We start from the raw sequence: 13638 nt of genomic DNA, 5'->3' as shown, positions 1-13638 counted from the left end.
AATGTCAGTCCATGTTGGAGCAGGTTTAGATACAGTCTAAAGTATAGATCTCAAAGTCTGTGCACAGAATTTAGCAAGGGCCTCGCACCTTCTGATGCATCAGGTAGGTGCACAATAGCATAGCCTAACCCTCTGTACTTTGGTCTATATTGATGCGGGACATAGACAGCCAGCTGATGACCAATCCATTAGTGCAATGGATGGCTGGAAGCATTTGTCTTTGCCTTTGCAATACCACAGAAGCAATGCATGGTCAATGTACAGCAATGACACACCTGTGTGAACAGCCAGGAGACCCCCCCCATGTTATGTTACATAGTTACATAGTTAGTACGGTCGAAAAAAGACATATGTCCATCAAGTTCAACCAGGGAATTAAGGGGTAGGGGTGTGGCGCGATATTGGGGAAGGGATGAGATTTTATATTTCTTCATAAGCATTAATCTTATTTTGTCAATTAGGAACATTCAGCACCCACCCGCTATCAAGGCAGCTGCCTATCATGTCATGCCCTACCTGCACAGGTGTGCTGGCTACTCAAATGATCCAATTAAGGAGGCCATTTAGTCAGCAGCAGCAGAAGTCCTGTGCCTGGACGCTCCAACAGCGGCCAGACACAAGCAGAAGCAGAAGCAGCAGAAGCAGCAGCAGCACCACCTTTTGTTTTTTGGCTGCAGCAGCAGCAGCAAGGCCCACAGGGCTGGCTAGCTGGCTAGCCAGCAAGCAGGTAGCAATGAAAGTAGGAATCTTTCTTTTTAACCCTGTAAGGGGGTGGTGCACTGTACCCGAAGATACTGCCATATCGGGTCAATGCATAGGGCGACGGAAGCAAGCTTCGAAATCGGCCCCCGTTCTCAAAAATCCATTTAATATATGGTCCCCAGATAGGGGACGTATCAGATATTAAACTGATAAGAACAGATACTACACTTGATCTTAGCCAAAAGGCCGAGAAGCGATAACCGTGAAAGGGGCGGGCCCAACAAGGTCCCCTTCATGGGCACTATCACTGCTTGCTGTCAGGGAGGCTGCCAGACAATTTTCCATGCACACTCTGGGCTGGGGGGCAGTCAACCACCAGTACACACAGCAGAACCTAAACCCATACCATTATTGCTAAGCAGCAAGACAGGGGCCCATTGCACTCCCACGGGGCCTTTTTAAATGCAATCCATAACCCGGATTTGCCAGGAACCCTTCTTACTCCTCCTACTTGCATGTGACACTGGGCTTAGGATCTGCATAGGAAACACACACACAAGCACACACCTACCTTTGTTGCCTGCAGATGCCTCCTTGGCTGTCCCCAAACGGTATCAAACCAACACCCACGGGAAGCTGTAAGCATAGAGGACATGCCTGCACCCCATTGGACTTACCTGTGTGGGTTAAATCCGGGTTATTTGACAACCTATGGCGGTGATGGTTCTGCTCAGGCAGAGCAGTGCTGATGCTCCTCATAAAGCTGTCGCTGCTGTGAAGGTTCTAGGTGACATCACAAATCCCTATGGTTACATACACAACAAAGCTGGGTTGTTGTTGTTTACACTCTGCAAGGCCTGTGGAAGTGAGTGACATCATAGCACTGTAGTTCTGAGGGTTCTAGATGGATGCAACAATCTCCTGTTGCTTCTATGAAGGCCATAATAGACGACATCACCAAACAGCTCCATAGTCACATACACAGCAAAGGAGAGATGTTGTTTACACCTAGTGATGTCAGTGGTATTGAGTGACATCACAGCACAGTGCTAAGGCTCCTGGGCCTGGACACAGCAGCGGCTGCAATATCTCAACGGAGAATACGTTTATATATATGTGTGTGTGTGCGCGTATATATATATATATATATATATATATATATATATATATATATATTTCTCCGCCGAAATCACTTTTAAACCCATTTCCACCTTTTTTTCCCTTCTCTTCCTCTTACTTTTTTTTCACGTTTTTTTACGTTTTTCTCCTTTTCGCCTCTTTTCTGGGCGTATTATTCTTCTTTTTCTTCTTTTTTTTCGTCTAATGCATACCCCATCAGTGCAGCAATGCTTATTCAATACCGCCAGCAGATGGAGACACTGGGGGATAATTTTCTAAGGATTTATACTGATTTTTCCTGTCTGAATTTGTCGCACAGAAAGTTGCAGGCCAAATATGTGTGACATTTCTGCGACTTTAGCTTCTAGAGCATTTTTACAACATTATACATAGGTGCTGAATACATAAAAAGCGACTGTTCAGCGACAGACAAGTCGCATCGGCTGAAAGTAGGCCAGAATGTCAGTCCATGTTGGAGCAGGTTTAGATACAGTCTAAAGTATAGATCTCAAAGTCTGTGCACAGAATTTAGCAAGGGCCTCGCACCTTCTGATGCATCAGGTAGGTGCACAATAGCATAGCCTAACCCTCTGTACTTTGGTCTATATTGATGCGGGACATAGACAGCCAGCTGATGACCAATCCATTAGTGCAATGGATGGCTGGAAGCATTTGTCTTTGCCTTTGCAATACCACAGAAGCAATGCATGGTCAATGTACAGCAATGACACACCTGTGTGAACAGCCAGGAGACCCCCCCCATGTTATGTTACATAGTTACATAGTTAGTACGGTCGAAAAAAGACATATGTCCATCAAGTTCAACCAGGGAATTAAGGGGTAGGGGTGTGGCGCGATATTGGGGAAGGGATGAGATTTTATATTTCTTCATAAGCATTAATCTTATTTTGTCAATTAGGAACATTCAGCACCCACCCGCTATCAAGGCAGCTGCCTATCATGTCATGCCCTACCTGCACAGGTGTGCTGGCTACTCAAATGATCCAATTAAGGAGGCCATTTAGTCAGCAGCAGCAGAAGTCCTGTGCCTGGACGCTCCAACAGCGGCCAGACACAAGCAGAAGCAGAAGCAGCAGAAGCAGCAGCAGCACCACCTTTTGTTTTTTGGCTGCAGCAGCAGCAGCAAGGCCCACAGGGCTGGCTAGCTGGCTAGCCAGCAAGCAGGTAGCAATGAAAGTAGGAATCTTTCTTTTTAACCCTGTAAGGGGGTGGTGCACTGTACCCGAAGATACTGCCATATCGGGTCAATGCATAGGGCGACGGAAGCAAGCTTCGAAATCGGCCCCCGTTCTCAAAAATCCATTTAATATATGGTCCCCAGATAGGGGACGTATCAGATATTAAACTGATAAGAACAGATACTACACTTGATCTTAGCCAAAAGGCCGAGAAGCGATAACCGTGAAAGGGGCGGGCCCAACAAGGTCCCCTTCATGGGCACTATCACTGCTTGCTGTCAGGGAGGCTGCCAGACAATTTTCCATGCACACTCTGGGCTGGGGGGCAGTCAACCACCAGTACACACAGCAGAACCTAAACCCATACCATTATTGCTAAGCAGCAAGACAGGGGCCCATTGCACTCCCACGGGGCCTTTTTAAATGCAATCCATAACCCGGATTTGCCAGGAACCCTTCTTACTCCTCCTACTTGCATGTGACACTGGGCTTAGGATCTGCATAGGAAACACACACACAAGCACACACCTACCTTTGTTGCCTGCAGATGCCTCCTTGGCTGTCCCCAAACGGTATCAAACCAACACCCACGGGAAGCTGTAAGCATAGAGGACATGCCTGCACCCCATTGGACTTACCTGTGTGGGTTAAATCCGGGTTATTTGACAACCTATGGCGGTGATGGTTCTGCTCAGGCAGAGCAGTGCTGATGCTCCTCATAAAGCTGTCGCTGCTGTGAAGGTTCTAGGTGACATCACAAATCCCTATGGTTACATACACAACAAAGCTGGGTTGTTGTTGTTTACACTCTGCAAGGCCTGTGGAAGTGAGTGACATCATAGCACTGTAGTTCTGAGGGTTCTAGATGGATGCAACAATCTCCTGTTGCTTCTATGAAGGCCATAATAGACGACATCACCAAACAGCTCCATAGTCACATACACAGCAAAGGAGAGATGTTGTTTACACCTAGTGATGTCAGTGGTATTGAGTGACATCACAGCACAGTGCTAAGGCTCCTGGGCCTGGACACAGCAGCGGCTGCAATATCTCAACGGAGAATACGTTTATATATATGTGTGTGTGTGCGCGTATATATATATATATATATATATATATATATATATATATATTTCTCCGCCGAAATCACTTTTAAACCCATTTCCACCTTTTTTTCCCTTCTCTTCCTCTTACTTTTTTTTCACGTTTTTTTACGTTTTTCTCCTTTTCGCCTCTTTTCTGGGCGTATTATTCTTCTTTTTCTTCTTTTTTTTCGTCTAATGCATACCCCATCAGTGCAGCAATGCTTATTCAATACCGCCAGCAGATGGAGACACTGGGGGATAATTTTCTAAGGATTTATACTGATTTTTCCTGTCTGAATTTGTCGCACAGAAAGTTGCAGGCCAAATATGTGTGACATTTCTGCGACTTTAGCTTCTAGAGCATTTTTACAACATTATACATAGGTGCTGAATACATAAAAAGCGACTGTTCAGCGACAGACAAGTCGCATCGGCTGAAAGTAGGCCAGAATGTCAGTCCATGTTGGAGCAGGTTTAGATACAGTCTAAAGTATAGATCTCAAAGTCTGTGCACAGAATTTAGCAAGGGCCTCGCACCTTCTGATGCATCAGGTAGGTGCACAATAGCATAGCCTAACCCTCTGTACTTTGGTCTATATTGATGCGGGACATAGACAGCCAGCTGATGACCAATCCATTAGTGCAATGGATGGCTGGAAGCATTTGTCTTTGCCTTTGCAATACCACAGAAGCAATGCATGGTCAATGTACAGCAATGACACACCTGTGTGAACAGCCAGGAGACCCCCCCCATGTTATGTTACATAGTTACATAGTTAGTACGGTCGAAAAAAGACATATGTCCATCAAGTTCAACCAGGGAATTAAGGGGTAGGGGTGTGGCGCGATATTGGGGAAGGGATGAGATTTTATATTTCTTCATAAGCATTAATCTTATTTTGTCAATTAGGAACATTCAGCACCCACCCGCTATCAAGGCAGCTGCCTATCATGTCATGCCCTACCTGCACAGGTGTGCTGGCTACTCAAATGATCCAATTAAGGAGGCCATTTAGTCAGCAGCAGCAGAAGTCCTGTGCCTGGACGCTCCAACAGCGGCCAGACACAAGCAGAAGCAGAAGCAGCAGAAGCAGCAGCAGCACCACCTTTTGTTTTTTGGCTGCAGCAGCAGCAGCAAGGCCCACAGGGCTGGCTAGCTGGCTAGCCAGCAAGCAGGTAGCAATGAAAGTAGGAATCTTTCTTTTTAACCCTGTAAGGGGGTGGTGCACTGTACCCGAAGATACTGCCATATCGGGTCAATGCATAGGGCGACGGAAGCAAGCTTCGAAATCGGCCCCCGTTCTCAAAAATCCATTTAATATATGGTCCCCAGATAGGGGACGTATCAGATATTAAACTGATAAGAACAGATACTACACTTGATCTTAGCCAAAAGGCCGAGAAGCGATAACCGTGAAAGGGGCGGGCCCAACAAGGTCCCCTTCATGGGCACTATCACTGCTTGCTGTCAGGGAGGCTGCCAGACAATTTTCCATGCACACTCTGGGCTGGGGGGCAGTCAACCACCAGTACACACAGCAGAACCTAAACCCATACCATTATTGCTAAGCAGCAAGACAGGGGCCCATTGCACTCCCACGGGGCCTTTTTAAATGCAATCCATAACCCGGATTTGCCAGGAACCCTTCTTACTCCTCCTACTTGCATGTGACACTGGGCTTAGGATCTGCATAGGAAACACACACACAAGCACACACCTACCTTTGTTGCCTGCAGATGCCTCCTTGGCTGTCCCCAAACGGTATCAAACCAACACCCACGGGAAGCTGTAAGCATAGAGGACATGCCTGCACCCCATTGGACTTACCTGTGTGGGTTAAATCCGGGTTATTTGACAACCTATGGCGGTGATGGTTCTGCTCAGGCAGAGCAGTGCTGATGCTCCTCATAAAGCTGTCGCTGCTGTGAAGGTTCTAGGTGACATCACAAATCCCTATGGTTACATACACAACAAAGCTGGGTTGTTGTTGTTTACACTCTGCAAGGCCTGTGGAAGTGAGTGACATCATAGCACTGTAGTTCTGAGGGTTCTAGATGGATGCAACAATCTCCTGTTGCTTCTATGAAGGCCATAATAGACGACATCACCAAACAGCTCCATAGTCACATACACAGCAAAGGAGAGATGTTGTTTACACCTAGTGATGTCAGTGGTATTGAGTGACATCACAGCACAGTGCTAAGGCTCCTGGGCCTGGACACAGCAGCGGCTGCAATATCTCAACGGAGAATACGTTTATATATATGTGTGTGTGTGCGCGTATATATATATATATATATATATATATATATATATATATATATATATTTCTCCGCCGAAATCACTTTTAAACCCATTTCCACCTTTTTTTCCCTTCTCTTCCTCTTACTTTTTTTTCACGTTTTTTTACGTTTTTCTCCTTTTCGCCTCTTTTCTGGGCGTATTATTCTTCTTTTTCTTCTTTTTTTTCGTCTAATGCATACCCCATCAGTGCAGCAATGCTTATTCAATACCGCCAGCAGATGGAGACACTGGGGGATAATTTTCTAAGGATTTATACTGATTTTTCCTGTCTGAATTTGTCGCACAGAAAGTTGCAGGCCAAATATGTGTGACATTTCTGCGACTTTAGCTTCTAGAGCATTTTTACAACATTATACATAGGTGCTGAATACATAAAAAGCGACTGTTCAGCGACAGACAAGTCGCATCGGCTGAAAGTAGGCCAGAATGTCAGTCCATGTTGGAGCAGGTTTAGATACAGTCTAAAGTATAGATCTCAAAGTCTGTGCACAGAATTTAGCAAGGGCCTCGCACCTTCTGATGCATCAGGTAGGTGCACAATAGCATAGCCTAACCCTCTGTACTTTGGTCTATATTGATGCGGGACATAGACAGCCAGCTGATGACCAATCCATTAGTGCAATGGATGGCTGGAAGCATTTGTCTTTGCCTTTGCAATACCACAGAAGCAATGCATGGTCAATGTACAGCAATGACACACCTGTGTGAACAGCCAGGAGACCCCCCCCATGTTATGTTACATAGTTACATAGTTAGTACGGTCGAAAAAAGACATATGTCCATCAAGTTCAACCAGGGAATTAAGGGGTAGGGGTGTGGCGCGATATTGGGGAAGGGATGAGATTTTATATTTCTTCATAAGCATTAATCTTATTTTGTCAATTAGGAACATTCAGCACCCACCCGCTATCAAGGCAGCTGCCTATCATGTCATGCCCTACCTGCACAGGTGTGCTGGCTACTCAAATGATCCAATTAAGGAGGCCATTTAGTCAGCAGCAGCAGAAGTCCTGTGCCTGGACGCTCCAACAGCGGCCAGACACAAGCAGAAGCAGAAGCAGCAGAAGCAGCAGCAGCACCACCTTTTGTTTTTTGGCTGCAGCAGCAGCAGCAAGGCCCACAGGGCTGGCTAGCTGGCTAGCCAGCAAGCAGGTAGCAATGAAAGTAGGAATCTTTCTTTTTAACCCTGTAAGGGGGTGGTGCACTGTACCCGAAGATACTGCCATATCGGGTCAATGCATAGGGCGACGGAAGCAAGCTTCGAAATCGGCCCCCGTTCTCAAAAATCCATTTAATATATGGTCCCCAGATAGGGGACGTATCAGATATTAAACTGATAAGAACAGATACTACACTTGATCTTAGCCAAAAGGCCGAGAAGCGATAACCGTGAAAGGGGCGGGCCCAACAAGGTCCCCTTCATGGGCACTATCACTGCTTGCTGTCAGGGAGGCTGCCAGACAATTTTCCATGCACACTCTGGGCTGGGGGGCAGTCAACCACCAGTACACACAGCAGAACCTAAACCCATACCATTATTGCTAAGCAGCAAGACAGGGGCCCATTGCACTCCCACGGGGCCTTTTTAAATGCAATCCATAACCCGGATTTGCCAGGAACCCTTCTTACTCCTCCTACTTGCATGTGACACTGGGCTTAGGATCTGCATAGGAAACACACACACAAGCACACACCTACCTTTGTTGCCTGCAGATGCCTCCTTGGCTGTCCCCAAACGGTATCAAACCAACACCCACGGGAAGCTGTAAGCATAGAGGACATGCCTGCACCCCATTGGACTTACCTGTGTGGGTTTAATCCGGGTTATTTGACAACCTATGGCGGTGATGGTTCTGCTCAGGCAGAGCAGTGCTGATGCTCCTCATAAAGCTGTCGCTGCTGTGAAGGTTCTAGGTGACATCACAAATCCCTATGGTTACATACACAACAAAGCTGGGTTGTTGTTGTTTACACTCTGCAAGGCCTGTGGAAGTGAGTGACATCATAGCACTGTAGTTCTGAGGGTTCTAGATGGATGCAACAATCTCCTGTTGCTTCTATGAAGGCCATAATAGACGACATCACCAAACAGCTCCATAGTCACATACACAGCAAAGGAGAGATGTTGTTTACACCTAGTGATGTCAGTGGTATTGAGTGACATCACAGCACAGTGCTAAGGCTCCTGGGCCTGGACACAGCAGCGGCTGCAATATCTCAACGGAGAATACGTTTATATATATGTGTGTGTGTGCGCGTATATATATATATATATATATATATATATATATATATATTTCTCCGCCGAAATCACTTTTAAACCCATTTCCACCTTTTTTTCCCTTCTCTTCCTCTTACTTTTTTTTCACGCTTTTTTACGTTTTTCTCCTTTTCGCCTCTTTTCTGGGCGTATTATTCTTCTTTTTCTTCTTTTTTTTCGTCTAATGCATACCCCATCAGTGCAGCAATGCTTATTCAATACCGCCAGCAGATGGAGACACTGGGGGATAATTTTCTAAGGATTTATACTGATTTTTCCTGTCTGAATTTGTCGCACAGAAAGTTGCAGGCCAAATATGTGTGACATTTCTGCGACTTTAGCTTCTAGAGCATTTTTACAACATTATACATAGGTGCTGAATACATAAAAAGCGACTGTTCAGCGACAGACAAGTCGCATCGGCTGAAAGTAGGCCAGAATGTCAGTCCATGTTGGAGCAGGTTTAGATACAGTCTAAAGTATAGATCTCAAAGTCTGTGCACAGAATTTAGCAAGGGCCTCGCACCTTCTGATGCATCAGGTAGGTGCACAATAGCATAGCCTAACCCTCTGTACTTTGGTCTATATTGATGCGGGACATAGACAGCCAGCTGATGACCAATCCATTAGTGCAATGGATGGCTGGAAGCATTTGTCTTTGCCTTTGCAATACCACAGAAGCAATGCATGGTCAATGTACAGCAATGACACACCTGTGTGAACAGCCAGGAGACCCCCCCCATGTTATGTTACATAGTTACATAGTTAGTACGGTCGAAAAAAGACATATGTCCATCAAGTTCAACCAGGGAATTAAGGGGTAGGGGTGTGGCGCGATATTGGGGAAGGGATGAGATTTTATATTTCTTCATAAGCATTAATCTTATTTTGTCAATTAGGAACATTCAGCACCCACCCGCTATCAAGGCAGCTGCCTATCATGTCATGCCCTACCTGCACAGGTGTGCTGGCTACTCAAATGATCCAATTAAGGAGGCCATTTAGTCAGCAGCAGCAGAAGTCCTGTGCCTGGACGCTCCAACAGCGGCCAGACACAAGCAGAAGCAGAAGCAGCAGAAGCAGCAGCAGCACCACCTTTTGTTTTTTGGCTGCAGCAGCAGCAGCAAGGCCCACAGGGCTGGCTAGCTGGCTAGCCAGCAAGCAGGTAGCAATGAAAGTAGGAATCTTTCTTTTTAACCCTGTAAGGGGGTGGTGCACTGTACCCGAAGATACTGCCATATCGGGTCAATGCATAGGGCGACGGAAGCAAGCTTCGAAATCGGCCCCCGTTCTCAAAAATCCATTTAATATATGGTCCCCAGATAGGGGACGTATCAGATATTAAACTGATAAGAACAGATACTACACTTGATCTTAGCCAAAAGGCCGAGAAGCGATAACCGTGAAAGGGGCGGGCCCAACAAGGTCCCCTTCATGGGCACTATCACTGCTTGCTGTCAGGGAGGCTGCCAGACAATTTTCCATGCACACTCTGGGCTGGGGGGCAGTCAACCACCAGTACACACAGCAGAACCTAAACCCATACCATTATTGCTAAGCAGCAAGACAGGGGCCCATTGCACTCCCACGGGGCCTTTTTAAATGCAATCCATAACCCGGATTTGCCAGGAACCCTTCTTACTCCTCCTACTTGCATGTGACACTGGGCTTAGGATCTGCATAGGAAACACACACACAAGCACACACCTACCTTTGTTGCCTGCAGATGCCTCCTTGGCTGTCCCCAAACGGTATCAAACCAACACCCACGGGAAGCTGTAAGCATAGAGGACATGCCTGCACCCCATTGGACTTACCTGTGTGGGTTAAATCCGGGTTATTTGACAACCTATGGCGGTGATGGTTCTGCTCAGGCAGAGCAGTGCTGATGCTCCTCATAAAGCTGTCGCTGCTGTGAAGGTTCTAGGTGACATCACAAATCCCTATGGTTACATACACAACAAAGCTGGGTTGTTGTTGTTTACACTCTGCAAGGCCTGTGGAAGTGAGTGACATCATAGCACTGTAGTTCTGAGGGTTCTAGATGGATGCAACAATCTCCTGTTGCTTCTATGAAGGCCATAATAGACGACATCACCAAACAGCTCCATAGTCACATACACAGCAAAGGAGAGATGTTGTTTACACCTAGTGATGTCAGTGGTATTGAGTGACATCACAGCACAGTGCTAAGGCTCCTGGGCCTGGACACAGCAGCGGCTGCAATATCTCAACGGAGAATACGTTTATATATATGTGTGTGTGTGCGCGTATATATATATATATATATATATATATATATATATATATATTTCTCCGCCGAAATCACTTTTAAACCCATTTCCACCTTTTTTTCCCTTCTCTTCCTCTTACTTTTTTTTCACGTTTTTTTACGTTTTTCTCCTTTTCGCCTCTTTTCTGGGCGTATTATTCTTCTTTTTCTTCTTTTTTTTCGTCTAATGCATACCCCATCAGTGCAGCAATGCTTATTCAATACCGCCAGCAGATGGAGACACTGGGGGATAATTTTCTAAGGATTTATACTGATTTTTCCTGTCTGAATTTGTCGCACAGAAAGTTGCAGGCCAAATATGTGTGACATTTCTGCGACTTTAGCTTCTAGAGCATTTTTACAACATTATACATAGGTGCTGAATACATAAAAAGCGACTGTTCAGCGACAGACAAGTCGCATCGGCTGAAAGTAGGCCAGAATGTCAGTCCATGTTGGAGCAGGTTTAGATACAGTCTAAAGTATAGATCTCAAAGTCTGTGCACAGAATTTAGCAAGGGCCTCGCACCTTCTGATGCATCAGGTAGGTGCACAATAGCATAGCCTAACCCTCTGTACTTTGGTCTATATTGATGCGGGACATAGACAGCCAGCTGATGACCAATCCATTAGTGCAATGGATGGCTGGAAGCATTTGTCTTTGCCTTTGCAATACCACAGAAGCAATGCATGGTCAATGTACAGCAATGACACACCTGTGTGAACAGCCAGGAGACCCCCCCCATGTTATGTTACATAGTTACATAGTTAGTACGGTCGAAAAAAGACATATGTCCATCAAGTTCAACCAGGGAATTAAGGGGTAGGGGTGTGGCGCGATATTGGGGAAGGGATGAGATTTTATATTTCTTCATAAGCATTAATCTTATTTTGTCAATTAGGAACATTCAGCACCCACCCGCTATCAAGGCAGCTGCCTATCATGTCATGCCCTACCTGCACAGGTGTGCTGGCTACTCAAATGATCCAATTAAGGAGGCCATTTAGTCAGCAGCAGCAGAAGTCCTGTGCCTGGACGCTCCAACAGCGGCCAGACACAAGCAGAAGCAGAAGCAGCAGAAGCAGCAGCAGCACCACCTTTTGTTTTTTGGCTGCAGCAGCAGCAGCAAGGCCCACAGGGCTGGCTAGCTGGCTAGCCAGCAAGCAGGTAGCAATGAAAGTAGGAATCTTTCTTTTTAACCCTGTAAGGGGGTGGTGCACTGTACCCGAAGATACTGCCATATCGGGTCAATGCATAGGGCGACGGAAGCAAGCTTCGAAATCGGCCCCCGTTCTCAAAAATCCATTTAATATATGGTCCCCAGATAGGGGACGTATCAGATATTAAACTGATAAGAACAGATACTACACTTGATCTTAGCCAAAAGGCCGAGAAGCGATAACCGTGAAAGGGGCGGGCCCAACAAGGTCCCCTTCATGGGCACTATCACTGCTTGCTGTCAGGGAGGCTGCCAGACAATTTTCCATGCACACTCTGGGCTGGGGGGCAGTCAACCACCAGTACACACAGCAGAACCTAAACCCATACCATTATTGCTAAGCAGCAAGACAGGGGCCCATTGCACTCCCACGGGGCCTTTTTAAATGCAATCCATAACCCGGATTTGCCAGGAACCCTTCTTACTCCTCCTACTTGCATGTGACACTGGGCTTAGGATCTGCATAGGAAACACACACACAAGCACACACCTACCTTTGTTGCCTGCAGATGCCTCCTTGGCTGTCCCCAAACGGTATCAAACCAACACCCACGGGAAGCTGTAAGCATAGAGGACATGCCTGCACCCCATTGGACTTACCTGTGTGGGTTAAATCCGGGTTATTTGACAACCTATGGCGGTGATGGTTCTGCTCAGGCAGAGCAGTGCTGATGCTCCTCATAAAGCTGTCGCTGCTGTGAAGGTTCTAGGTGACATCACAAATCCCTATGGTTACATACACAACAAAGCTGGGTTGTTGTTGTTTACACTCTGCAAGGCCTGTGGAAGTGAGTGACATCATAGCACTGTAGTTCTGAGGGTTCTAGATGGATGCAACAATCTCCTGTTGCTTCTATGAAGGCCATAATAGACGACATCACCAAACAGCTCCATAGTCACATACACAGCAAAGGAGAGATGTTGTTTACACCTAGTGATGTCAGTGGTATTGAGTGACATCACAGCACAGTGCTAAGGCTCCTGGGCCTGGACACAGCAGCGGCTGCAATATCTCAACGGAGAATACGTTTATATATATGTGTGTGTGTGCGCGTATATATATATATATATATATATATATATATATATATATATATATATTTCTCCGCCGAAATCACTTTTAAACCCATTTCCACCTTTTTTTCCCTTCTCTTCCTCTTACTTTTTTTTCACGTTTTTTTACGTTTTTCTCCTTTTCGCCTCTTTTCTGGGCGTATTATTCTTCTTTTTCTTCTTTTTTTTCGTCTAATGCATACCCCATCAGTGCAGCAATGCTTATTCAATACCGCCAGCAGATGGAGACACTGGGGGATAATTTTCTAAGGATTTATACTGATTTTTCCTGTCTGAATTTGTCGCACAGAAAGTTGCAGGCCAAATATGTGTGACATTTCTGCGACTTTAGCTTCTAGAGCATTTTTACAACATTATACATAGGTGCTGAATACATAAAAAGCGACTGTTCAGCGACAGACA

General features: G+C 45.9%; 6 non-coding genes across 6 annotated transcripts; all 6 read right to left on the bottom strand.

The window, feature by feature from the left end:
- Positions 1–769: 769 nt before the first annotated feature.
- LOC130307960 (U2 spliceosomal RNA) lies at positions 770–960 on the bottom strand. Its single transcript, XR_008857038.1, has one exon. It is a non-coding gene; the product is annotated as a U2 spliceosomal RNA (small nuclear RNA).
- A 2088-nt stretch (positions 961–3048) lies between these two features.
- LOC130307996 (U2 spliceosomal RNA) lies at positions 3049–3239 on the bottom strand. The gene has a single exon (XR_008857072.1). It is a non-coding gene; the product is annotated as a U2 spliceosomal RNA (small nuclear RNA).
- Positions 3240–5323: 2084 nt separating this feature from the next.
- On the bottom strand, positions 5324–5514 carry LOC130307992 (U2 spliceosomal RNA). Its single transcript, XR_008857070.1, has one exon. It is a non-coding gene; the product is annotated as a U2 spliceosomal RNA (small nuclear RNA).
- A 2090-nt stretch (positions 5515–7604) lies between these two features.
- Positions 7605–7795, bottom strand: LOC130307981 (U2 spliceosomal RNA). Its single transcript, XR_008857059.1, has one exon. It is a non-coding gene; the product is annotated as a U2 spliceosomal RNA (small nuclear RNA).
- A 2082-nt stretch (positions 7796–9877) lies between these two features.
- Positions 9878–10068, bottom strand: LOC130307970 (U2 spliceosomal RNA). The gene has a single exon (XR_008857048.1). It is a non-coding gene; the product is annotated as a U2 spliceosomal RNA (small nuclear RNA).
- Positions 10069–12152: 2084 nt separating this feature from the next.
- On the bottom strand, positions 12153–12343 carry LOC130307959 (U2 spliceosomal RNA). Its single transcript, XR_008857037.1, has one exon. It is a non-coding gene; the product is annotated as a U2 spliceosomal RNA (small nuclear RNA).
- Positions 12344–13638: the final 1295 nt, after the last annotated feature.

This window comes from Hyla sarda, unplaced genomic scaffold, assembly GCF_029499605.1.
Source record: "Hyla sarda isolate aHylSar1 unplaced genomic scaffold, aHylSar1.hap1 scaffold_1450, whole genome shotgun sequence".
NCBI classification, from domain to species: domain Eukaryota; kingdom Metazoa; phylum Chordata; class Amphibia; order Anura; family Hylidae; genus Hyla; species Hyla sarda.
Note: the sequence above shows the minus strand (reverse complement) of the source record. Positions and strands in the feature narration are given on the sequence as shown.